We start from the raw sequence: 27,714 nt of genomic DNA, 5'->3' as shown, positions 1-27,714 counted from the left end.
TCACCCTCACTCACCCTCACCCTCAACCCCTCACTCACCCTCAACCCCTCACCCTCACTCACCCTCAACCTCATGCTAAAGATTTACAAAAAAACCCATAAACAATTCTAAAAGCACTAACTCTAATGCTGCGAGACCTATTGCATTTCTAATGCTTGTTTCTTGTGCCATGGGTACTCACTCCTCACTTGTCTCTTGTAACATTGCCCAGTCCTTCTTTGTCACTGGTGACGTCAGTGCCCTTTCCCTGCTTGTCTATTGTGACGTCAGTGTCCAATCCTCACTTCTTGTAACATCACTGTTAACACGTCCCTTATTCCTTGTGACATCAGTGGCCCCTCCGTGCGTGCCTTTCGTGACATCAGTGCCCCTCCTTTGTTTTCTGTGACATCAGTGCACACACACTTGTCTTTTATGAAGTCCGTGCTCACTCTCTACTTATCTCATGTGCTATTATTGCCACCCCCTCCCTCCACTCCCTAGTCTTTCTTTGGTGATATTAGTGCCCACTCTCTTCTCTTTTGTAAAATCAGTATCCACACTTTACTTATAATTGTATTTCAATAGAGCTAACTACCTCTGACGGGGCGTCAAAGTGCTTTTTGGCGAATACCATGCTACTCTGGCCACTTATCAGTGCCCACTCCTTCTTTGTCCCTTGTGACATCAGAGCTTACTCCATGCTTGTCTTTTGTGACATCATTGTCCCCACCTTACTTGTCCTTTGTGACCTCAGGAATCCTTCCTCTCTTGTTACTTGATACATCAGTCACACAATTGATGGACGGATTGCAGAACAAATCAAAACATTCACCCCCACTCAAGAGATCTGGGTTAAATCCATCATTCATTTGCTCATCATGCCACCCCAGTTTATACCTGGCCATATGCAAATCAGTCTTGACCCTGTCCTGGGGGTGAATGTATGACATTGTTCTGCATTCTGTCCATCAATTGCTTTATTTGCATTTGCCACCCCGAGTGGAACGGGTATGCTCAGACATGAGTCCCATGCTCTCCATGCCACTGGAGTCAAGCTATCCTGGCTGATGAGGGCTGAAAGCCAGAAACCGGCCCTAGGGTGCTTGATTCCGGTCTAGGAAGGACCTGGCCTGGCAGTTCGGGCCGACTGTTCCCAATGGGCGCAGGGTCAAGACTGATTTGCATGTGGCTGGGTCCAAACTGGAATGGCATGGTGAGCCAAAAACACGATGGATTGAAGCCCAGATCTCTGTACTGGGGTGAATGTATGCCATTGTTCTGCATTCTGTCCATCAATTGTTCTTTTTGCACTAGATACATCAGTACCTTCAACCCACTTGCCTTTTGTGCGATTGGAGCTACCCCTCACCTATCCAATCACGCCATGAGCACCTCCTCACTAGTCTTTGTCCATCAGTCCACTTTCTCACAAACGTTTGCACCATCAGTGCCTTCTGCTTAGATTCTCTAGTGACATTATTCTACACTCGTTGCTTGCCTCTTGTGACATTTGCCAACTCCCTGCTTGCCCTCGTGTTATCAGTGCCCACGCTCTGCTCGTCTCTGGCAACACTGTGACCCACTTCCTGCAAGGGCTTCATATTTATTTATTAAATGCTTAATTGTGGCGTTAACTTCTACCATGAAAGCCATTAATAAGAGCTTGGAAGTAGATCAGTGTGGAAACCTCGCAAAGATGTGTTGGAACGCAGAGGATAGTGATTGGTAGGCTCATGGGAGTCATTATTCAGGTGAGGGCTTAGATATGCTTCCTGCCGCGTATATAGGCAGGCCTCTCGAATTATGCAATTTTGCTTCCTCAGAGTTTCTCTTATGCCTATAGATCTTCTGCATTTGCCACAAAACCCATCATATGCTGCTTAATCTGCAGATTTTAGCAAAAACAATTGCCTCTAGCTCAAACGGATATAAAGCTACTAAAACGCAACGAAACATATTGCAGCCCAGTTGAAAGCTCTTTGCAAAGGCTAACTGGTCTCCTTTCTGTTGCTTACTGCTTGTATTTGGGTGTCCAGCTTTTACTAATAAGGTGAAACCTTTCTTCAGTTCGTGCTAACGTCTTAAAATGACAAAATAATGAAGCCATTCCATGACAAAATGTGCTGCATTATGCTGCATAATTTGGCACTGCTTGCCGCGTAATTTAGCCGTGTTTACTAATTTAGGCCTACTTCATTCCAATGGGCCTGCATATAGGGTCTGGGTCCTTCCTGGCGGGCAGAAGGCAGCAGTGGCATCAGGATGTGCCGCTTGGCTGTCGGACATGATTGTATTGTATTGTATGGTTAAAGATAGAGTGCGTGCCTTACCCTGTGCAAGTAAGGCCTAGAGCACTCTGCAGATATTTGATGAAGCTGACACAGCCTAGGTACCCAGGGCTTTAAGTGGGATGAAAAAACGGGGGGTTCTCTGAAAGGGGCCCGCCCAATGTAATTAAAGGTGTGTCTTAAAAACGCATAAGCTAAAAATCTGTGCTTAGCACAGTGTGTGCCGCCTGATGGGTATTTTGCTGCTTCTGTTTTTTCATCCAGATATATAATACAACAAGTAACATTACACCTACTGCAAGCCAGGATTATTGCCTTTGCTAATGGTTGTTAGTTGCATAAGATAAATAAGCAACGACTACAGCTTCATTGTATATAACATTGAAATGCTTTATTTCTGAAATGATGAGACTGTGAAAAAACTACAGTGCATCTCTTTGAAGTAACATCAAATCTTTGAGCAGTGGTAGTGCTGGAGAGTTAAGATTTTCTTTCACCCTGAGGGTAGGGGCAGAAATGAAGAGCCCGATAGGGACCCGTCTCAACACCTGCTTTTCAGAACTGCCGGTGCGGAGCACTGGCAGGACCCGGCCCACTTAAGCCCTGTAGGTATCCTTTAAACAGAGCCAAGTTGCATCGGGAGGTCACTGTAGGGCTCCAAGTTGCATGGAGTTCCACAATGCTCTTCCGGTGTGTGGCTGAAAGGGTGTTGGTTACAGTTAAATCAACATTAAAAAAAGATGGGAAGTGTAGGCGGTTCTAGGTAAGGCACTCTGGTGAACTCCGTGGCACTTGAGCATACAATTGCAGAGTTGTGTATGGGTAGACTCCGCGCTGCAGGCAGGTGCGTGTTGTATTTGAGTGATTTTTCTTCTTTAAAACAGATTTTATAGACGTTTCAGAAACATTAACATAGTCCTCACATTAAGCTTGCATATTATAGAGCGGTGCTGGGTGTGTAACTATGGATAAGTTAGTATAGCTAGACAATAGCAATAATAAACAATCCTTCCCTCCCACCCCCTAAGTTGCTGTGTTTGAGGGATGGCTGTTGATTAATTTTCTTTTTTTATTGCTCTTCATAATTTGAAAACTTGCAGAATATTGTAAACGATATTGGGTGTACCACCTGGAGCCAGTAGCGGCTGATTGGAAACAGTGGCAGTGGAGTGTGGAGGGTGGGGGCCGGGGGTGGTGGGTGGGTGCTCTGGGAATGGGAGAGGGGTAAGAAAAAAAAAAGTCTTACCTTATAGTCGCTGATTGCCGCCACCGTCACCTCTCCTCCTCTTCCAACGCAGGAAAAGAAAGCACCAAGCCTCCCAGAGCACCCTGACCAATCACAGCGATGCCTTACAGCAGCATTGTGATTGGTCTGATCGCAGTGGTTCAGCGCTCAGACAGGGACTGGGAGGCTGTGTATGTTCTCCACCCTGGCTGTAATGCAGCCTTGGTGGAGAACATGCAAAGTGCGCATGACTGTTTGGCCGGCAGAGACAGCCGTCCAAATCATCATGCACTCTTAAGTGCTGCAGGAACCACTCCTCCCTCTCCCTGGCAAGCCCAGCCCAGCCGGTTCCAAGAAGAAAATGATCTAAATGTAACATTGCGTTATCATTTTCCTTTTCTTTTTGTACTTAGTGGGGTGACGCTCCTCCGCCATAGGGGAGGATCTCTGCCTGCGCTTAGAGCCATTTTAACGCTTTCAGAACCAGAATGATAGGGATTGGATTCTGCAGATTTGTGCAGGAGCTGCTGCTTGTATTTGCATTTTCTGAAGTTTCATGGAAACATTCTTGGTATAGAAGCATGGAGTATCTTACAGTTATCTCACTGGAAGGCAAGCCACGCATGGTAAGTTTGTCGCTGAGGCTTCTGGGTAGCTGAGTAAGGATGCTTCTCCGAATCGTGTGCTGGTTGCTGGTGTTTGCATCACCTTCTGTGATCTGGAGTGCAAAGGAGAAGTCTGGGTAAAAAATCACCAGAAATGTTGTAATGGCTGAGCGAGTGCAGGGGGGCTCCTGGTTACTCAGCTTATTGGTATGGCTGATTGGCCGCATAGTATTTATTTGTTTATGCATTTTTATACAGTTCAAACTTTACCCGAAGGTGTCAGAGTGCTTTACAAGTGAACCAGTTACATATATGTCTACTACGGATACTAGTGGTGGTAGAGTTACTTATATACAAGTTCCAAATTCACTCGTTACACTTTAAGAAAAGTTGAAGCGATTAGGATTGGACTAATATCTATTACATATTTACAGAGCCATATCTTCTCGCCATTGCTGAGGTTTTTGGGGTGCTCGTTCAGCCAGGTCTTCAGGGTGCTGTTGCACTCACGGGTGGTACGGCCGTCCAGTTCACCTTTGTCCATCACGTTAGCCAATAGCGGATATGTTTCAAAGAATGCATTTTTTTCCTTGTTCTTCTGTGTGAAAATTTTTTCATCCACGTATTTGCAGATCAGTTGGTTGGTGATGTATATGTGAGCGAGAAAGCGCAGCATGGAGGAGAGATGAAGATGTGGCCCAATGGCCCAATGGCGAGAGCTGTGGATCTCGAAGCTGGGAAACTGGGTTCGAGTCTCAGCAGGGACGCTCAACATCCTGTGATTCTGGGAAAATCTCCCGTGCTTAACAATGTGACTGTGTATGTCTGTAACTCACCTGGTGCTCATGTAGAGCGCTCCGATACCTTTGGGTCGACTGAGCGCAATATATATAACTACAACAAAAAATTCAATATTTGCTCGGATTGCGATAGAGAAGTTATTGTATTAAGTCTTTTAACTGACATAGCCGCAAGCTAATGAGGCGAGCGTTAATTGCTGCCTCTCCTCGTTGTGGGGGTGGTATTGACGCCCTGGCGTGATCCACAGTGGAGCGAGCCGGAGTCGGGGTCCGAGCCATGAATAATAAGGTGGCTACCCCTTCCCCCCTGTGCCTTCCCTTCCGCTATCCCTTTCTGATGGAGCGAGGGACACTGCGGGGCGCGGTCTGACGTCTCCCGGGCCGCCGCGAGACTTTCATTATCTTGGATATTAATAGGAGCCCCGCTAGTCTTTCCACCGCGAGCCTTTGTTCCCTTTCCCGCGAAAAAAATGTCACCGGCAAATGTCAAGTTGGCAGCAACAAAGATGTCGGCCACATCTGCAATCCGCGCCATCGATCAAAGAGGAGCTTAAGTGCCGAGCTGCCAAGCCCGGTGGGGGGATTCGCCCCTGTACTCCATCGCCCTAACGCACCCCACCCTCTTCCCCCAACCCGCCCCCGGAGTGTCGTCTAAGTAAGCACTTTGGAACGCAGTTTTACCTCAAACGACACCATTGTGATGGTGAGAAGAAACTGGCGGGAAGTCTAGTTTAATGTGCGGTAATGAGGACAGCCTCATATAAATAAAATGCACACCGCACACTCGCCAGTTAGTGCGTGGTTTCAGCCTAAATTCCAGTCACAGGCCGAAGCTTTGCACATGCGAATGATTGTTTCTGCATGGCGGTCATGTGACCTGTCAGTCAAAGACCGACTGCCAGGGTCAGTGCAAGATGGAGGCAACTGTAGACGGATTCTTGGCGGCACCACCACTGATGGTCAAGACGCATCCAATGGTCTCGAGGAAGCCCTTGTTGCAAAGAGGAGAGGTGTCATCCCAGGGTCAAATGTCATCGTTGGAGTTACGGGCTGGCCTCAAAGACATCTGATGATGACTGGCACTTTCGGCCTCTTCGGGGGTTCGTTGATGCTGTGATTGCAGAGGCATGGTGTGCGGCTAAAACCCTAATCAATCGGTCTCCTTATGATAGAAGAAATAAATAAAAATAGACTTTGAGGGCAGAGTATGCGGCATGCTTTCTCGGTTATGCGACGGTTTGCCATGGAGTCTCCAGTTATAAAGACCTTGTTCTTATATCGAACAAGAGCTTCTATTTTTGGACTAACCCTTGTTGAAGGGTCCTTGAAACATGTCAACATGTGCTCTTATATTCCACAGCACAAGAATATCCCCTTTTAGCAACCCCCTGCTGTCTGAACGGTTGTTCTTCTCAGAACTCTGCTTATGAAAATAGTCCTGACACGTGTCATCCAGCCCGCCAGGTGCTCCCTGGAAGTACAATGTTGGGTTTCAAGCAAAGATGAGGCCGGCATAAAGACAGACCGGACTAAGAGTAGGTGACTAGTGGAATTTGATAGACAACGGGCTAAGTAATATTAAATATATAAATAAAACCACTTTGTGCTCGGCACATGTAATTGCAAGTGCAATGTAAGTGGTTATCTTTATTTATTTAGTATCACTTAGCCCGTCGTCTGTCAAATTCCACCACCCCCTGCCCTGCCCTGCCCCACCGCTCGTACCTGTGCGAGCTGCTACTGAAAATACCTGCTGGTAAATCTGGCCAGTGTGGGATTGACCGCCTTCATGTTTTTCTTTTTGCGCCAACAATTCCTTTGGACAGACACTGTAGCCTTAAAGCCCACTGCCGAGGGCTATACTGGTTGTTATAGGCCCAAGCCACTCCGGTTGTGGGCTTTTAACAAGGGACTTTAAAATCCAGTATAGCCCGAGGAATAAAGGCAATAGGGTTATTAGAATATTCCAATCCCTGAGGGTACAATGTTCTAACTTAAAAAGGGAGAAACCGAAAGACACCATTGAAATGTTGTAGCAGAAGGCTTATGCCAGCCATTATTAGCCCTGAGCCACCTCATTGCCTTCAGTGGTGCTCCCAATAGTCCAATGTTCTAATTTTCTTTTATGTTCTTTTAAGTTTGACTTGCTGGTGGGTACAGGCGATCTCAGCGTCTAATAGAGATAAGGAGGTAATAGCTAAAGAAACAAGACAATGTGTCCGTTTTTTTCTAGCATTGACGGCCTGGTTGGATGGCAGTCGCTTGAACTTTCCTCCATAACCCGGATTGTAAACAGTAGTGTGGGAGCCGGCGTAAATTAAGCAGCTTCAGCTTTCTCTCTCTCTAGAGTACTCTGACACATGGCTGCGCCACTGGGCATCTGTCACCACAATCATTATTGGAAGCTTTGCCTGTGCTGATCTATGCACCTTACAGGACATCAGCGTGCACAGTGATTTTCATGCCTTGCAGCCATGTTGTCTGGGGCTAAAACAAGTCCAAGAGAAGGGTTGACACAGGTGAGCAAGTGTGGCTTCCCTAAAGACCAGTTACCGCGGCCCTCAGTAGACGTTCATCTTTCTTCGGTGGGTAGTTGAGGTGAATTATCAGTGAGGCTATCTTTTTTTCAGCCCAGACCAGTGCTTTAAGAGGGCTAGTACTCCCACGTCTTTAATGGCCAGGCACTCTCTATTCTTGAATTTGAAAGGGAGCACGCCTGCACTTCCAAGCGTGGTTTCAGTGCTTGTCATGGGATAGTACCAGCACTTCACAGTTGCACAAAGGTTCTCTGGGAATCCGAGTGCCTCCACTTATTTGATTCCATTTCAGCCTCTGGCTAGCACCCCAGCACTAGGGATACAGGTGTCACAGGCGAATTGTATTTCAGTTGCTACTTGTAAGATGTCTCCCCTAGGAGGAGCAACAAAGGATTAGTGATTTTCTCTCAGGGGTCCTGCAACATCACTCCTGAGGTGGGCGCATTTTCCAAGGAGCAGCTGACAGAGTTGATGACAGAGCCTTTTTCAGGATTACTGGAGGTGACATAATGTGGATTACAGACAGAAGGCAAGCCCAGGCATCCTCTTCTCAGGGTAGGCCTCTCTTGAGTACGACGAGCGAGAAGAGGAAATGGAAAACACTAATCAGACCCCTGAGGCAAGCACATTATGAAAGAGACTGTTTGCACTTTTGTCTACTCAGAGAATAAACCTTGACATTCCTTCTGCAGACACCTAACCCACTGCTTAATTTGTGCCAGTGTTTGGCGGTGATGGGCACCAGTGCTCATCTTTGGTGTCCAGGCCTTATTTTTCATAATCAGACTTTGATCCAGAGCATGAGAGAGGACGACAGAAAAGCGACAAAGGAAGAGAAAGTGAAATGTAGGAAAATAGTGACAGAAAGAGAAAGTTGGGATGGAAAATACCCTGGAAGAGTGAGATGAAGAGACAGGAAGTGTAGGGCGGTGAAAGAGAGAGGCATGAGGGGGAGTCAAGACCAAGCAGTCTTGACATTCGGGAACTGCGGCAATCTGCAGCTCCTGCGATGGGCCCTTTAGATAAGTTTTGGACCACAGCACTTATTATTTTAATTGATTTATTTAGCAAATTCAGCACTGTTTTATGGAAAGTCTATCAAGTTTTAACAGTGATTATCGCTAATTCCACTATAAACACTAAAGCTCAGCCTCCTTGGTCCAACACTACAATTTTATTGTAATTTTATTTTTTAAACAAATGAAACACTACCACAGCCTAGTACAGTGGGGTCTATCCCTCTTCATCCCATACCTCAGCTGTGAAGACCCTCTTTCTGCATGAATGAAGGACCATAGTAGGTTTAAAACCAGACTTTGTAACCTAAAAGTGACTGAAGCTGGCTCTCCTCACATAGTCCAGTTAGAATCCAGGCTGACAGTTCTGGTAGGCTGGTCTGCCATCGATGCTTTTCCTGCAGACCAGCAGGTACACGCAGCGCTGCGCTAAACCCATACCACTACCAACCTAATATTAAACATCTCATGATAGCCAACCAGAAGCTTCTTGAAGATGTTCAGGAGGTCGAGGACACTCCAGATCTGAGGAATAAAATAGGGGTATTTTTTCACCTTCTATTCACCCAACATTTGATGCAAAATTTGATGGGTTGCTGCACGTGGCCTGTTGTCAAGTACGCCCAGAAACGCAGAGGTGGATGGCCTCTAGCAGCCAAAGTAATTGAGCTCATTTTCCAGGGTATTTTTGGTCCCTTAAGACCTATTTATTGCAAGGAACTTTCAAGGTCTGGAAGCAAGCTGTACCTTTTCACCAAAGGGAAAAGCTGCTTCATATGAGTTGTTCCGTTGAGGATGTCGATGGTCATCTCTTGGTCCATACAAGTCAACACTAAAGCCAATGTGTAGTCGGTGCAATCCACGTTTGCACCAGAAATGATATAATGTCTATGTTCTGAAGTGGATCTGGGAAACGAAGAGACCTAAACCAATCAAGGACCAATACCAAAAGCAACTGGTAGACCAAAAAGAGCTAGCGAGGAAGAAATGTATGCGTTAACCGCATGCTCACCTGAAGCGTCTACATGTCGTTCTTAGTGGGGATCAAGATCCGGACCACGCGGTGTTGGGGGAATCTAGCATTCTATCTTACAGGCGAGTAGTACACCTTAATCTTCAAACCGACTACACACACCTAGATTGGAGCACTCGAGTGTGGTGCACCAACACAACTGCATGAGGTTTGTCGGAGAGACACATACTCCTTACCCCAAAACGACTCTTAAATTCAAAAGACCAGATCAAAATGGGACTGCGGTTGTTCCGGTAAAGGGACCCCTGAGCAGGGGAGATGGGCGCCCACACGCCATGCTTTTAGGTTCTCCCCAGCTGATCTCGGGGCAGGAGAGCAAGAGCTGGATCTCAAGAAACAACAGAGTAAATCCCACTCCCTGGACCGAGGCCCCTACCAATATAGGACATTCCATTTCCATTAACGCCTGTCGTATGAATATTCCACCACCAGTAAAATGGAAGCTGAATTTTGTATTCATGAATTACTTACTAGTCATGCTTTTCGTGACATGATTAAACGGAGGCTGTTCTTTGATCTTCCAGAGTCTACGGAGACATTTTTTTGTCAGAACACAACGTCCTCTTTAAGTGCATCATTACAGTACATTACATTAGCGAAAACCCTGCAGAAGGGGACTGGCACTTATTTTATACGTGTCTTTCCGGCATCTCTCCTTGTGTAAGCCTTTTTCTTCGAAGGTCTCCTCTGTTGGCATTTCTCTAGTGCTTATTAGGTAGGTGACACGCAATACAGGAAACTCTTGAAATGCAACCAGGAATATAGATTTTTCTGCACATCCAAGAAATACAAAAATAGAAATGGGATGGCAGGAATCAAGCGAGCGGTGAAACTGAAGGTAGGGAAGCTACACTACACGGATGCCTCTCTACTAAGAATTTAGATTTTTCTGTTTAAGGCTTTTACTCTCTAGTCTATTGTTTAAAAGACTAGAACCTCCAAAAACATTCTGCAGCGCTTTATCAAATTGCCAAAAACCACCTCCTTTGCATAGCCTATTCATCAAAAGTAAAAAGCAGTCCAAGACTTGTACGGCGTAAACAATTGCCTGTTTACATTGTCCTCAAATGAAGCTGTAATTCATTCTAGCATATTTCAGTTTTCAGATTGCCAACATGTTTCGTCCATTATTATGCGGACTTCTTTAAGGCTCATCCTGCACTAGTACTAAATGGTGAAAGCGTAACAAAAATGTAGACATTTTATATTGGTGTGAAAGGTGCTCCATAAGCACTGAGAATAGAATGCAGCTGTCTTCTTGACGCCCATGTTTGCCTCAGTCCGTAGCTGGAAGGTGGAGGAATTTATTTTAGAGCAGATATGCTTGTGGACACTTTGATGTGGAAATTAACACAGAAATGGTTTCCATATGAAAAAGCTAGACTGTTGGTGTTCATTAATAAATGTAAAGTCCCTAATTGGGTTTGTAATCTGTCCCTTCATGATGGAAGGTATTGATTTCCCAAGAGACACTGTGCATCCAGGACACTGTATAACTCGGTCAGATGTGAAGGATTTTGATCTTACGATTCTAGTGTGGGTGAAATGGAAGTTCTACCTACCAGTTCTATATGCGCTTGTGAAATGGCATTTTACATGCCTACATTTTGGTCTGCCTTTGGCCCCTTCATGTTTCACCAATGCATGTAGTTTGATTGCTGGAATATTTTGATGATCCTTGGTTGGAAGTGTAATCGACTATCTCACCGACATACTTTTTATCTGACAACACTGTGTAGAGGCGCAGAGACGGAGATGGCTCTACTGCAGGTGTTACGCTTCTCTGTGAAGTTAATACCTGTGCCATCTCAGCCATCTTTAGCCCCTCCATTTTGTAGTGGGCTCGCTGACGGCCAGTGTGGGTCTACTAAAGCAGGAACGTTGATCAGAATAACATCCGCTGAGGGCCAGAGTGACACTCTTGCCCTTGAGACGTCAGTGGGTTCTGTGGGCCTGATATTATTGTCAAACCAGGAATGTTTTTAAGGCCCTGACATTACAGGTCCCTCTAGCATTTGAAGGTTTTCCACCGAATGCAGCTGTTCCATCTTAATTGTGCTTTCTTTGGAGACCTGGGTAGAACTGTGTATTGGACTTTATATCAAATCTGTGCCTTGAATCACCTGGTATTTCGGGGGTTTGTACTGGCTTTTCAGAATGAATCTGGTACCTGTCGCTGTAGTGCCGACATGATGGAGGGCTTCTGTCCTAGGAAGAGGTGCAGGTACACATGAACTGCTCGGAGATGCTAGCAGGCTGTCTGGCCCTTAGAAGCTTGGAGAAAGATCAGGTGAAACAGTGTGTGCTTTTGTGAATGTCTTGTGTGTCAGCCATTTGCTACATTGCCTACATCGGTTTTCATGGGGGTGAATCAGGCGCACCAGGTCAAGGGACCTTGCCTAGCTAGACGTGGCGTTTCGTCATTGCGGACTCAACTGGCAGATGTCCATCCTGACAGAACATGCCATGGGTCCATAACTGGGGCGTGACATTTTCAGCACCTCCCGAGTTCGTGCAAGAGGCTCGGGGCACAGTTGTGCTACTGTCATACAAGGAACACTGGAGTGCCTTAGTAAAGTGTTGCCTCGCTTCTCACAGCTTTCCCAGTTTTCAGCTAGTATCTAAAGAAAGAAGCAGTATGTGAGGATACTGTATCCAGAGAAATTGGTCAATTCTGCTTTGTCCTGCTTTGCCCTGTTTGTTCACGTGCTTGTGAGAGTGAGCCAGTTCTGTCTATACCTTATTCTGAAAGCCCTCCAGTGCCAATTGGATCTGTGAGTTATATTTTGGCCATGTTTGGGATCTTAAGCACATTCTGGCCTATTTTATGCCTTTTGAGAGGGGCCTGTATCTCTTCAGGATGTCGCGGTCCCTGGATATCGCTAGAGGAAGACTGGCAGCATGGGTGGCTTTTCAAGCGTATGTGGACACACCTGGGTATCATTCAAGTTCATGTACTATAGCTGGGTCATCTCCTGCCCAACATGTGTGCCGAAGGTTAAAGAATACACGATCCTGGAAATGTACAAGTCCGCCCTCTTCTTGGTTCCTGAAGTAGTGGAAGGTCTCTTGATAAGTAGAAATCCCATGCTCTGCTGCCTCCTTCAGAGCATGAGCGGAATCTCCTAAGTACAGTTGGAGGCTTGCAATAAAGTTGACCCAGTAGCTCAGCTTCTGAGAATAGCCTTTCATTCATGCAGACAGTGCAGCGAGACCTGGGACCTGATGTCTGGACCATGGATATTGATCTTATGGTGTTTTCCCGAGTGTGTCTGTTTACATGTTGCTAGGAAAAAAAGTGTCTGTCTTGGTTCTCTACGTTTTTTTCCGGAAATGAGAACTTGTGAGCTGGAAAAGAGTAAGAGATCAAGGAGGGCCCATAAAAAAACATGATGCACTGTTCCACTCTGCACTGTGGGGCACCCTTAAGTGCGTGCACTGTTGCAGCGGGGACAGTGCATTGTATTACAGCAAATGCTCTGTCCCTAGTGCAGGTGCACACATGCACCTGCCCTGAGAATAGCACATTAGTCAAAGGCATAGCGGCTGTTTATCCCCTCCCCTGCTGGTGACGGAACCACTCCGTCATCAGCCGCGGTCGCGCTGTGCTGATGACGGAGCGGTTCCGTCACGGCACGCCTGCGCGGCGCGGATTCTGCGCCTGCGCTGAGCGTTCTATTGAGCGGGCGGGGCCGTGACGGAACCGCTCCGTCATGAGCACAACGCAACCGCGGCTGGTGACGGACCGGTTCCGTCGCCAGCATGGGCGCGCTGCGCGCCCCCCCGCCCCCTTAGCACTGCGGCGGAATAGTCGCCGCAGTGAAGGGGTTAAAGCAGCTAGTCTGCCTTTCACTGTGCAAGTGACAACTCAGCCTGCACTTGAAAGGGGGGGGGGCAAAGATCCCTCTGCAGGGGGATGCAATGAGTAACTGCACCTGCCGAGGGACTTCCCTGGAGCCTCCTTACTCTAGTTGAGGGTTGTCCCTCCGGTGGGGCGGGGTGCAATTGTGTGCCATCTATTTGTGGCGCACAGTCACAGCCCTCCTGATAACCCCTCTGCCATTGTGTCTACTTGTATAATACTGTGGGGGTGCAAAGGATTCCCTCATTTATATGGGGCCACACCTTCTTGAAATTTCACATTACTGTAGGAACCACACAGGCCTCCGACATCCCTTCTGTAACACTGCTGTGCCTGAGGAGCACAAAAAGCAGAGACACAGGCCTGCTGCGCCCCCGGCACTTTCTCTAATATAGCCCCTCAACTGTAAGCTTACAGGGTAGGCCACACTCCTTACTGATTTCTGGCCGGAATCCTCACCACTCGGTAATTCGCCAGGCGCCAAACAATGCAGGTTATTTAATGTAGACACAGAGGTGAATTGTACCCCTTCCTTTAGTGACAGTGTTCTCTCCACAGGGTTTCTATTTTATTTTCCGTGCTACGTGAAAGAGTAAGGAGGTATCCCTGGGAGCCCTTTATGGTTTTGCAGGAATGTTCATGGTGTAACACTTCAATTGGAGGAATTGGCAGTTCAGATGATTGTGGGTTGATTTCAGTCGTGGGGCGTGAAGAGACTCTCTTGGGATGAAGCAGTTTGTTGGGCCATAGGTGTTCTGATTAGTCAGCAATGTATTCTTTTTGCTGAGAAGAGTTTGCAGAATTGAAGATGTAATCATAATATTTGGCTCTATGGCTTGTCTCAAGTCATGGTCCACGCCTGCTGCAATCCCTCAGCACTTCTATGCTCTGGGCTGATTCTCTGGGCAACGCTGTGGTCGCACCTTCACCAAGTCAGTGAGATCCACTAACTGTATTCTGTGTGCACACATGCACTGGAGATGCCCTTCGCCCTGGTGGCATCTGTTGGAGAAAGGCTTTTGTATCTCCTCTATGGCAGTGCTAAATTTGTGCTGGTGGTTGCTGATGGTGGACATAGGCACTCAATTCTGGCAAACGGGACAGATTTTTTTTCTTTATACTTTGATGTAGGTCAAGAAAGGGAAATTAGGAGAAAGATGGGAAATGGTGAGGAAGGGAAAAAGCGTGAATGAAAAAGTACCCACAGGACTGAGATAAGGAAAATTGTAGTGTAAGAAAGAGGCATGAGGTGGAATCAAGTCTTAGCAGCTTTGGTGTTCCGCTATCCCAGCCTTTGGCAGAACAGGCGGCGTGCTCTTAAGGAAGACTTTGGATATATATCACGAATTAGGTGGTGCTCTAGGGACTTGCCATTGAGCAATACTAGTGTCTATGGCAGATGCCCGATAGCCAGCCATATTAGAACTCCGTTTCCTGGGTCCTACCTCACAAGCCCTTGCATGGTTCGCTAACGGGTGATCTTATCCTGGGCCCTGCCTGCTGAACACTTGCTGTGGCTGCTCTCTCGGCTCGTAGAGTAGCGTCTCCGGAGGGTGGCATCGCGCCATATGGCCAGCACGCTGCTCGTCTCTGCGAGGGGAATGAGGCGTTGAGCGGGAGCCATTGGCACCAGACACACGCGCTGCTGTCTCTGCGGGCAGAATCAGCCTCTTCTGCGGGTTCCTTCTGGCTGGAGGCGAGGAAAACAGAAAGCAGGCCGCAGCAATAGCACTCTTGACACTTGCTTGGTTTCAGGGGTGTTTTAAGTAGTGTATTTGCTGGTGACTGTTCTGATGCATAAATGGTTGGGGCGCACTCCTACCCTAACTGGGGCCACCTCAGGGTGAGCTGTCCAGAGAGCTGCAGCCTTGACATTTTCTTTCTAGAATTGCAAAGGAAACAAATTGCAGCGAAGCCTGCTCGGGAATTCGATGTGTTAATCATTCACGAGAACAGCAGTTGGAAATAAGGTGCTCGAACGCCCATCTAACTAAGCTATTGGGATCAAATTTAAAAAAAGGGTTTTTGGAAGCAGTTTGTAAAAGTGGGTGGTTCTGTGCAGAATGGTACTCTAGCTCTTGAATGCAGGAAGGCAGGAACCAACCCCCTGTGCATCCCTCCCAGTGTGGACCCTGGGCCGGACTGGGAGATGGCTGCCCTGGCAAAAATGCTGCAATCAGTCCTGTTCCCTTCCTCTCTTCGCGCGGTTGATCTCTTTCCATCCATCCATTATCTTTCTCTCTCTCCTCTTCTCTCTCATCACTTCCTCTCTACCTTTCCTCTCACTCCTCCTCTCTTTCTTGAAGCATCTCCTGCCTGTTGCAGTTAACTTCAGGGGCGTAGGGAAAGTGACAGCGGCACCAGGAGCAGCCCTGGGCTTTCAAAACTTGCCTCTGAGGGCTCCAGCCACTGAGGAAATGCCCAGTGGATTAAAAGGCCTGTCCGGCCCTGTTTGTAGCATCTTGAGACACCCCATCAGAGACCTTGTCTCTGGATCCTGGGGTAAGCATGGAGTACCAGGCAGAATCAGTGTTCATGCTTCCGTTTTCACTATTGTCCTCTGTCACTTGATACTGGTGTTTTTCATCAGTTAGCCAAGACCCCCTAGGGTTTTGACTCCCCATTGGTAGCAGTGGTTGAGCACACATGGCCTAATTCATGGGAGGCGGTGTGAGAAGGATGTCCGCTACAGTATAATACAATAGCTATCTCACCCAATGGTGTCAAATGTCCAAGTATAGATCCTTCAGCTAAAATTGGTCTTTCTTTTGAACATAGTTAGAAACGCAGAGCAGTTAAATGGAAACACAAAAGTGAAAACCTGCAGTTCCTTCCGCTTCCAGTTGTTGAAATATGACACTTACTAACTAGTAGCACACCTATGAGCCCATAGGTGTATCTCCCATGGCACCAGTATTCATTGCTGTTAATCCAGCTGTAGTTTTAATCCCAAAAAAGTTCCAAACGAAAAAGTTCTCTTATTCAAAATAAATTGTATTTCCAATTGGTTCAAAATTATATCACATTATTGTTTCATCACATGTAGTAACAATCCTGTTTGTTCCAATGCATTTCGGTGAGTAAATCACCTTCGTCAGGGAACGTCTACAAACAAATGAAAAAGTATACATTGTAACAATTTGTGATAGAACCGTGTTTAAATCAATCTATTCACACGAGTTTAGCCTGAATGTGTGGCGCGTTATTAAAGCGTGTTTAAGCGAGTTTAGCCAACTGGTGAAAAATGGTCGATTATAACGTATCAGCGTGCACCCTTGTTAACTATGGCGGTTAGTTAGACGGTTCGTTTAGCTTTATCAAATGCTCGCTACTTAACGGGATGTGAGGGTCGCGTTACCGCTTACGCTCGGGTTATCTGATTCTAATCATCTCTCACCTTGCTACTGCTGTACAAAATCTCGCCGCTTCTGCCAGACTGTGCCTGCGAACTCGCTCTCCGGTTCAGGAAGCTTGAACTAACGCCGCGATAATCGCGCATGCGCTATGCATAACTAAAAGGGTGTGGTTCTTTTGAAGGTGTGGTTTTTTTTTAAATTTTACGTGTTTTTGACAAACCGAAAACTTTAGTGAACAAAACAAAATTTCAAACCTCATATATCTACTACAGGTAGAGGTCAATCAAGGCTGGAGGGGAGTGATTTCCATGTCAGCACGGTGAAAGTTTTTTACAAACAGGCGGTGCACAACCCTTTTTCCACAAGAAATATGACACTTCACAGGTTCAAGGTACTACGCAAAAAATATGACCGATATGGCTTCCACCACTTATGCTTTTAGGGGTCGTTTTGCTTGGCAAATTCCTGGGTTTTTGGAAAGCATTTTTATTACTTACAACCCTTTAGCCAGTCATTCAACGATTACATGGAATTTCTGGGTGTCAGAGAGGTCAACATGCTGTGACTCCAGCGTAGCACTACAGGCGTGGCAACTGTTGACGGTTTGTGGGTCAAACTTCACCGAACAATATCTCCGAACTGGCCAGTCATGATAATTCAGTGACCTGGGAAAACTTAAAGTCCAGGTGATATGCTTGTTAAAGCGATGGCTAATGGGGGAAGACCCGATGGCGTTTTCTGTTATCTTCGGGGGCGTTTCACAAATTATTTTGCCAGTGGATAAGCACAGAACCGTTCCTCCTTTTAGGCAAGTTTGGGGAGTCCAGAGCTCTTTAACTAACTGTCAGTGAAGCAGTAAAGCGTCATAACTGGACGCCGTATGAGGGTATCTGGGTCCCAGGCCACAGTGATCTGCATTCAAAAGAGGGCCCAGCTGTCTCACACCACATCTATGGGTGTAACTTTTGTTGGTGCAGTGGAACTGGGGCCCCCTGAACCTTGGTTATTGCTGTATTTTATAATTCAGAGAGTAGCCACGCAGCCCGTGTCCATCCTTGCACTGGGGCCCATGACACACTGGCTACACTACTGGCCACATCCAGTGTCACACCGGTTTTGGCTTCACCCAAGCAGTGTGTGTTGTCGGGGATCCTGGCGAGTATTAGAACGTTCCCGCCGGTGCAGGGGTGAAGCTTGCCAGTAACACCCACTATTCCCAAGCCACTAATCTAATCTAATCCAATATTGTCGATTTGTATAGCGCATGGCTTACCAGCGCAGATTCAATCTAGCGAGGGGCGTTTACAGAATAGCCATCTCTTAAGAGCTTTCATGAAGACAAGTTCAGCAGACGCAGTTTGAGTGGCAGACAGGTACATAGTCTGGGGGCCAGATGTTTAAATGAGCGACCACCCCTTGTGGATATGCGAATTCTGGGAAATGGGAAAGGCTCTTGGGCAGGCAGGCAGCAGGGCGCAGTCAAGACAGAACACTTGCAGCTTGGTCCCTGTTGGGGTGGAGATGGGAAGCCTGCTGCTGTCCAAATGTTTAGGAAGCAGCAGACATTCAGTACGTCGGGCAGGATAGTGCTGGAGCTACAGCACTTAAACGTTCAGTACAGTTGCGGACAGAGGCGCTAGTGTTGCCGATCTGAAAGTTTCAGCGCTTTCCAGGCTGTGGCGCCATAAAGATTCAGTTTCTTTGGCAAGAAGCTGTGTTTGCACCGTTCACCTTTTCAGTACTCTAGACATTTGAGCCACAGAGCTGAATATTTAAATACTTTTTACAGAGCGGCTGGGGCTGCAGCGCTACACGTCACAGTACTTTGCACAGAGGCGAGTTCTGCGGCACTTCACTTTGAAGTACCTAGAAAAGAAGCGCTTGTGTTGCTTTGGACAGACGCACTGAGTGTGTGCAGCTGAAAGTTTCAGTACTTTGGACAGAGGCCTGGGCCCCGCAGAGCAGCACATTTCAGTACTTGGGACAGAGACCTGGGCTTTTCAGATCTGAACGTTTCAGCACTTTGGACAGAGACACACTGTCTGCGTGTAACTGAACGTTTCAGTGCTTTAGACAGAGGAGTGGGCTCTGCAGAGCAGAAGGTTCCGTTGCCTTGCTCAGAGGCGCTGCGGAGCAGTAAGAGTCAGCACTTTGGACAGAGACGCTGGCTCTGTACTATTGAAAGTTTCAGCAGTTTGGACAGAGGCACAGGGTTGCAGCGCAAAAAGTTTCATTACTTTAGGGCCTAGGCAAAAGCCTGGGCTGGGACTGCAGCCCCTGTCCAAAGTAATGAAAGTTCTGTACTTTAGACGGAAGGGCGGGTTCTGCAGAGGTGAAAGTTTCATTGCTTTCGGCAGATGTGAATAAGTCAGCACTTTAAACAGAGAAACTGGCTCGTACAACTGAAAGTTTCAGCACTGTGGGCAGAGACACAGGGATGCGCAGCTAAAACCTTCAGCACTTTGGATAGAGGGATGGCAGTGCAGAGTTGAAAGTTTCACTGCTTTGGAAATCTCTCTACAGGGGTGAGAGCCAGTACTTTAGACAGAGAAGCTGAACTTTCGAAATGGGGCGGGCACTGCAGAGCTGAAAGTGCCACTGCTTTGGATATTGAGGCAGTGCTCGAACCACCGACGCGCTCCCGTCTATCCCTGGTTTCTGAAAGTAGCTGCATTTAGTGCTTCTACTCCTAATCGTAGTAGAGGCATAGCAATGTCCCCACATATTCGAGGAGAGGATGCGTTACTGTTCTTACTCCCGTTGTCGAACTTTACTGTTCTAACTTGAGAGTACTTAGAATGTGTTGGGGTAGTCGTCGTAAGCCGCCCTTTTCGCGAGCAAGGTGAGTGAAATACGCCCCAGTGAGCGCGCATGCGTAAAATGCCTGCACGCCAGATACTGAGTGGAGTTCATATCGGGGGCTTCCACCGGTGGGCCCCGCGCTGCTCCTCTAGGAGGTTTCAGCACTTTGGACAGCGCATCAGCAGGACAGATACCTCGGAGTGAGTGAAAGGCTGCACCCCCTCCCCTCACGCCCTTTTATTAAGGGTTTCACCTTATAATGAAGGCTGACGCGGAAACGATATGTTTGCACAGCTTCACGGGAATGTAAACTATATTAATTAGAGAAAATATGTATTTTTTAAGGTTTCTGCCGTGGCCCAACCACTTGAGGACAATTATTCCAGTGTTAGACACACCGACTTAACCTTTGAGGACTCGTTGAAATAATTCAGGATAAGCATGGTACAAAACACTCTCCTGTATATGATCTAATAGACTATAATATTGATCCATCTATATAATTATAAAGGCGCTGTATGGGAGACACGAGACAACTGACTTGCCTCTTGGGTCACCAATAAAATTGCCTTCAGGGCCAATGGAATAAGAATTTTATTCCCAGCAGTGGCTGAATTGCACAATGTCTAATCAAGAAACCTGCTTTCTGTCGTGGCTTCGAAGCACTAACCTCTATGACCCAGGGCAATCTCTTTTCTTCACTGTGCCTCTTGTTCCCTTTTCACATTTGAGAATATCTTGAACTCATTTGGTTCAGGATGTGCACTGTACAAAAATCTCTCTGGGATGGTTTAATATACCATAATGCTTCTTCATCTATAACAATAATGCCTTATTTAGGATGCACAAGACGACCGACTTACCTCTCGCATCATTAATAGCATTGCGAGGGCAACATATGTGTAGTTTACTAGTAATGGCCGCTCGGTGCAGTGATATAGTCTAATGTGTGAAAGTGAAACCAGACAAAATGCACATTTTTAAAAATAAACGTGTTAACTTCAGTGATAAATGAAGTAAGTGACACTTGCACTACGGCGGGATGTCGAGGAGGAGCTGAGAGCTGTCCTTCGGATCAGCAGTGCTGCTTTTCCAGACAGGATGTAACAAAGCAGGGCTGCCTAGAATTATAGGGTGCCGCCGTCGCCACGCCTCTACCACTGCCCTCTTGACACTGGTCGCGAGGCTGGAGATCTTTGGGTGTTGAGGACGCTGTATGCAGGCCTATGGGGGTACCTGCCACCCGCGCCCAGTCAGCTGCAAACTTGGCTTTTCAGCGTGGGCATGGCCTGTTTCATAGCATAGATTCTGATAATAGGTAGCCACGCTGTCAAAACCTGTATCACCCATAGATTGATGTGTAGAGCATCTTTAAGGAGTGGGGCCTGGGGAAAATAACACTGCCTACCACCTCTGTCTTCTGATGGTGCTGATTGGCTGAACAAAAAACTTGAGTTTTTAGTTTTCTCCAAAACTTGATGAAATCCTGCTGTGGTCTCAAGGGGAAGGGATGGAATTCCACCGGGTGTGCCCTTCTGCCTGAAGATATGAACCACCAAATCTTTTCAGCCTAGATGTTTTGATGATCACTATCTTGATCTCGGCTGATCTTAGGCATCTTATTGAATGATGGGGATGGAAGCCTTTCAGAATGTATCTTGGACCCCGGCTAAGCAGAGTCCTCTGCAGCTTTGTGGACTGTGTGCACCTCAGTTTTACTTCTGTGGTCCAAAGCTCACTGTGACTCAGTTTGAAATTTCACACTACCCTGTAGGCATTTCTGAGCCGGTGACCTCTTCTAATCGCGACGTCTCTTGCGAAGAAGACCCTCCTCCTCAGGGTCTCTTGTCGGGTGTGTGATCCTCTGCAGCGAGTGATGCTGTTGGAGTGTGGCATCAGAAGCAGCAGGGAGCTTAACAGGCCAGCTCTGCACCTGCTGGTAGAACATGACTCCTGAAAGCCATCGATCTCCCATCGGCCACTTCTCTCCCCGTTGTTGTGAGAGTGACCGCCAGCTTGTCCTCTTCATTTCCTACCCTTCGCGCCAACCGAGGTTTGGTCTTCCAGGAAAATCAGAAAGCTGTCTTTCTGAGAAGCTCATGCTGACATCAGCCAAGAGTGCAACATATCTGAGAGAAACAGAGATGGGGTTTCAGGTGGGAGAGCGCCCCCTTCATCCCAGTTTAACTTTCATCAACTTTAAAATGCACGTTACATTTGTTAGCGGTGCTAGGCATGTGGAACAAGATACAGGAGAGCTTTGAGCCTCGGAGAGCACAGGCACACACACCCCTCACGAACACAAAACACTGCTGGTCCCACTCTTTGGAATTTTCGTATTTTCTGATGTGAACATCACCCGGCCATATCATAAGAAATTCCCTTTACTTTAAGAACATTACTTAAAAGGCCCTTTCTGCGCAGTGTCTACATGTCATGACCATTGTAAGCTTTTGTGCACACTGGCCGTGGTAATGACGCTTCACCACAGAGGCAGGGTGGGGTGGTGGTAAATATCTGCATGTGTGGAAGTACCTGAGACGGAGTGGTTTTCCCCCCAGTAGCTGAGGAAGCCTGGTCCGTGGTTCCTTTTGTTGGTTAGATCTGACGTGTTTGCAGACGGGCTCTGCAGCATTGAATCTGGCTGCTGAGCTACCCAGCTATGATTTGAGTGAGAATACTCAGTGACAGTTGCTAAGAAACCCGATCTCTGTGTTGCATGCAATCTGCACAGACTGAAGGACAACCCATTTTCAAGAGGGAAATGCTGTGAAATGATGTGAGTTGGGGTCTGTCTCTGTAAGCCCAGTCTCAGTTTGATATGCCCTGGGGGGCTGCTGAGAAAATGTTCCCCCCAAGCAGCATTTCCCGATAGTTAACATTAGGCCATAAAACTCAATGCTATAACGTCGGAAGGGGTCAAACAGATTCTTAAAAAGTGTCTGTCTTGGGGAGGATTGTGACCCTCCATTTGACAGCCGGTGATGGCAATGAGCTAGCGATCACTGTGAGAATATGTGAAGACTATTGACCATATGGTCTTGGAACATATTCGTTATTTTAGTGTGTTTTCACTTCCAGGACTGTGCAAGTGTTTGTGATCTGCTGCAATCATTCTATGGTGGTGATTTTACCACTGTGTTGGGTTGCATTAGTGTTTATAGTTATCAATTATCAGCATTATCAATAATAGTGTACCACGCAAATGTTTGCCCATCATTACATTTAGCACCGATGCAACTGATTCCTTCAAGGGTGAACATTTCCCTGTAGTGCTTCCTCTCTCCGTCCCTACTTTCCCTCCTTCTGAAGGATCTTTCTGTAACAGGAACATTTTCTGATAACATATCATCTTAGTCCAAGCCTGACCCTCCCTGTGAAAGTTCCTCACGTAAGAGGAAGGTTTTATGAGAGTGATATCTCTCCAAAGTCTCTGCCTCTCCCTCCCAGCAGAAGTTGTCCGTGTAATAGGTACATTTCGTGTCATGTCAACACAGTGCCAGCTTGTGCCTGTCTGTGATAGTTGTCCCTGTGCATCTCTTGATAGTGACATCTCTTCGCAGTCTTCCCGTTTCCTGTCAACGCTTTTCCCTTTAAGAGGATCATTTCCTGATCGTGACATCTCTCCACGTCCCTTCCTTCCCTTTGGAAGTGGTTCCAGTAATTGGAACGCTTTCTCATAGTGACATCTCTCCAGATCCCCATCTGCCCCTCCCTGTCAACATGTTTCCTTTTAAAAGGGTCAATTCCTGATAGTGTCATCCCTCCATAGACTTTGCATCTCCTTCAGAGACATCTTAAGGATTTTGGGGGCCCTGGGCAAAAGGTATTTTGGGGGCCCCTGTTCGGAACTGCTTCAAATTTATGATCCAATATCAGCACTTTCATGCCCTCTTTGGCCAGGTCACTGACAGTATACAGGCGCACTCATACTCTTTATAAATGTGTTAACATCTAATACCCAGGGACAGTGACTCTGTTTCAATATTGTACCACTGCAGCAGCTTACTAATATTACTGCAAGTAATCTCCGTGACACCCTCCCATTTCTCAAGCGGGAGGTCCTGTTTTGTTCTCAAATTAAAAGAAAAATGGATGTTGCATAGAACATAAACAACATTTTTCTGTAAAATGTTTGTAATAGACTCCCACACATAGCACACAATAAAAATACGGGAAATGGTATTTAAAACAATCTGTTTAAGAATTATCCGAGGTAATCAAGGCAAAACTCTGCCGAACAGAGCCTGCCCTATCAGGAGGGGGGGGGGGGGGGGGGGGGGCTTGAAAGGCTGGACCCTGGGCCAGAGCCCATTTTGCCCATGCCTTAAAACGTCTCTGATCTCCTTCTCTGCAGAAGTCATCCTATAAGAACGTTTTCTGATAGTGAGGAATCTCATTGGCTCCTCCCTGTGAAAGTTCTCCCCACTAGAGGAGCATTTTCTTATGGTGACATTTTACCACAGCCCCCGCATAGTTCCCCCATGGATTTGCTCCCCCTTTCCAGGGCTATGGGAGCAGCGCGCTTCTGGTGTGGGTGTTCAGCAGCGCTCGCTGGTGTGGGTGTTGTGCAGCGCAGTGCCGGTGTGAATGTAATTCCATTTCAAAGTAAAAGACATTCAAGGCGACAGCTGTATAAATAATGTCACCGGAAAGGTACGAAAACTGCTGTGAAGACAATTGCTTGCGGCAAACACAATATACTCCAGGTACCAGCTTTCAGTTGTTCCGCCCTGATGCAAGCAGGCTGGTGTTCCCAGCTTCTTGCCTGCATCACCAGATGGCAGCATGGTACCCAGGGCATGTGTCCTCCAGCAGTGTCTCAAGGGCCTCTCACCTCAGAAAGGGCTATAGTCATCGTGAACAATACGGTAGCTGTCTGGGTGACCTCATGTTATCAATAGTTTAAAAGGTACATTTAAGAAGCAGTGCGGAGAGTGGGCTTTCCCCCCTTTCAGCCATTGGCTTTTATGGATGGCCATTGCTTGGAGGATCTGTCCGCCAGGACCATGGCATTTCATGGTTGGTTACATTGTCCAAATTGGTGTTCCCATTGGATTGTGGTGGTGGGCTGTCATAGTTCTTTTGTTAGATTGTGGAGGCAACATGATGTGTAGCTTATAATCCCGAGCCAGTGCGTCGTCTTTGATATATTTATTGACAAGATGACTTTTTAATTGCTGCTTCATGGATTTTAGTTTAGCAAGTGTGGCCCATTTATGACAGGCTAAGGTTCTTCACTAATCATCCTTCTATTTGGTTTACTTTGCTGGCATGATAACATGGTGTTGGATTTGCAGCATTTCTGTTCACAAAGTCAAGACCTGTGCATACATGGACTCTCTTCCAGATTCGCCACACACTTACCCATCGTCAGAAGTACCAATTGAACAATATTTTGCTGCTTAGATCTTTCATGTTTACAATTTACAATGCAGAATTAATACTCTGCCTCCTTTTATAACACTCTTCTTTGAGGGTACAGCTTAACTCTGCTAACTCAATCTTTTCAACAAAGTGACCTTTTTCCAGCTTTCATATTGTTGTAGCCCAAGAGGTTGCTTCATTTCGGTATTTCCTTTATAGGACGACTGGTAGTAGCACACACAAAGTCGCCCACTACTACCGAATAGTCAGACCGATTGGCTTTGCCATTGCATGTTTATTGGTATCGCCAGTGCCTATTTGATTTGGTTTTAATTGCTGTAAAGTTTTGTGTTTAAGGGTGTATTTAAATTGGAAGGCAGGCTCGTGGGGGGTGGGGAAGGTGGCGGTGAAGCAGAGGGTGGTGTGTTGGGGCAGGAGGAAGAACTTCGAAACATCTTCCAGGTCAACAAGTTCCCTGGTGTGATATGGGAAGTCCTGGTGTTTTTTTCTATGTCACGAGGATGACTTCCACTCAACTGCTTGAAGCCAGCTGGGATTTGTAAGGTGACAGTTATAATGAGAAAGTGAAATTTCATGTCCCAGCATGCTTAATGATGGCGGCTGGAAAACAGGACTGTCTGGAAGTTACCCTGAGATGGCAGCGTGCAATTAAAAATAAACCTCCTCTTTGTATGTTCCTAACTTAGAGGGGTTAGCTACTCTTTGGTTTTGAAAGCCCGGCACAGATGTCAAACATTCATCCTTTAGGGCAACATTAATCTGGTGGCCGCCTCATTTAGTGTTTACAGCTAGGCTAGTGGCCTTTTTTTCCCTCTCAAATGGCTGTAGCCCCAATGACGCGGGTCGCTTCAACGGGGTAGAAATAGTGGCGACAGGCCTGCAGTGCTGGCATGGTGGACTGTCAACACCTTTGTTTTCTGGCTGCCTGTCTTCAGAAATTTCCTTCACCTATTTGGATGTTTTTTTGTCGTTTTTTTTCTTTTTCAGTTCTCGACTGTCATGATTGACATGGTGGTCCTGGACGGGAAAGACACGGGCTAAATGGTGCAGCCCCTCTGACACCATTCCCACTGACAACCAGTCTGGGCAACTATTTTTTTCTGAGAGCGGTGCTAACAGTGAATCCAATACTGGCAATACAGCAGCCATTTCTACATCAGGCCCTTGGTGCTAGGTAATTGTTTTTTTTTCCTGTCTGAAACTTATGTGCGTGGCTGTGGTCTGTGCACCAGCACAGAGGCAGCCTTCTGTTCATCCTTTCCAGCTCTGAAAAGTCCTCAAAAGGAATTTGCTCGAACATTGCAAATCTGAAGGAAACTGCCTTTGTAAATAAACCCTATTTAATTATTTATTGCGAATTGGCCATGTTAGTTTTTCTGTAACTTCTGGACTTGGGGTAATTTCTACGACCTACTGGTGTTAACACTGACTGGGCTGTTCGGGGGGAGGGATCCTTGGGGGGGGGGGGGGGGGGGGGGGGAGGGGAGCTTTACAAAAGACTGGTCCTCACCACACCGAAGGAGGAAGGCAAGGTGGTTTAACATGTTTTTATACCGCTCGGCTTATTTTCAAGGCAAACAAATGAGAATTTCAATATTCAGTTACGTTTCAAGAACTCATTCCGTTGAAATGGCATTTCTATAGCGCGCAATAGGTCATAGCTGTTTGCCTTTTCCTGGGCGTAATGGCTCGGTATATTGTATGTTTGTAGAGTGGCCTGTCTGGGAAGAGTTGGATGTTGTGTGTGAAGTTGGAGTGGTGCTCCAAACGTGGCATGTAGCAAAGGAGAGAGTCGTAATTACGGGAGGTGTTGGGGGAAGAGAAATGTTTTTGGTTATTTCCTAGAGGGCAGGACGGTGGGGGCTTATTCAGGTGAATTAGCACTTTGTTCCAGATGTGATGGGTATAAAAAGAGGAGGCCTTTAATGTAATGTTTTTCCTTTACTAGAGGTTCTCTGTTTTTTTAGGTTTGTGATGTATTTGGCCTTTGCGCCACAGATTTAAATTTTCAGCTCACTAGACCAACCTGTTGGTATTGGGAGAGAGGGGCGCAGCACATATAACTGACCACTTAACTGTGTGAAAAAGGTCACTTTAATGAAACAAGTACACATCAAAAATGTTCCTGGCCAACCGCCTCACAAAACGAAAACTTAACTATACATCAAATGAACTAGCCAATGTCCCCACCACTAGGGTCCCCCTCAACAATACCCACCCTGCATCTAACTCATTTAAATGTAGTGCATATCAGCATTTCAAACTTTCTATTACCCCTACATCCTGTGACTACCTGTATGAACCTGTAAGTAACCAAACGTCCTAAACTGAACCTTAAACTACCTGCCTACCCTTACCTTGCAGTGGTTCACCAACGGGCAACGCCAACCAAATGTCTACCCTCCTGGCAAACCTTCCAGGCCCTCACTAAGCACCTGTTTCAAGTGACAGTGAAACAAATATAACCCTGCATACATGTCACAACAACAGGCCCCAAACAAACCAGACCATCTAACACCCCAAGAAACCTAACCATAAAGGACAGACGGATGGGCGGAGAAAAAAGCAGCCAAAGACTCCCTGCAACCAGCCACCTGAATCTAAAATGGTGGCAGGGAGCCCAATGAAACCTCCCATACACTGCTGGGCTATATGTAGCCCAATAAAAAAATTGGCAGTTCTAGAAATGCAAAACCCTCTTAATCTACCCGAAGGGCAGACCTCCCAGTGTTCAGATACCCCTTAAACCCCCCCTAGGTAGCCTGGTGAGTGATACAATGTGTTTTTAACTTGAGGCGTGCTGGGAATGAAAGGAATCTG

General features: G+C 46.7%; 1 protein-coding gene across 1 annotated transcript in view; it reads left to right on the top strand.

The window, feature by feature from the left end:
* LOC147747918 (rab GTPase-activating protein 1-like) overlaps window positions 1-27,714 on the top strand; it is a 1,062,456-nt gene that overhangs the window by 708,322 nt on the left and 326,420 nt on the right. The window lies entirely within an intron of this gene.

Source organism: Lissotriton vulgaris, chromosome 1_1 (assembly GCF_964263255.1).
Source record: "Lissotriton vulgaris chromosome 1_1, aLisVul1.2, whole genome shotgun sequence".
NCBI lineage: Eukaryota > Metazoa > Chordata > Amphibia > Caudata > Salamandridae > Lissotriton > Lissotriton vulgaris.
Note: the sequence above shows the minus strand (reverse complement) of the source record. Positions and strands in the feature narration are given on the sequence as shown.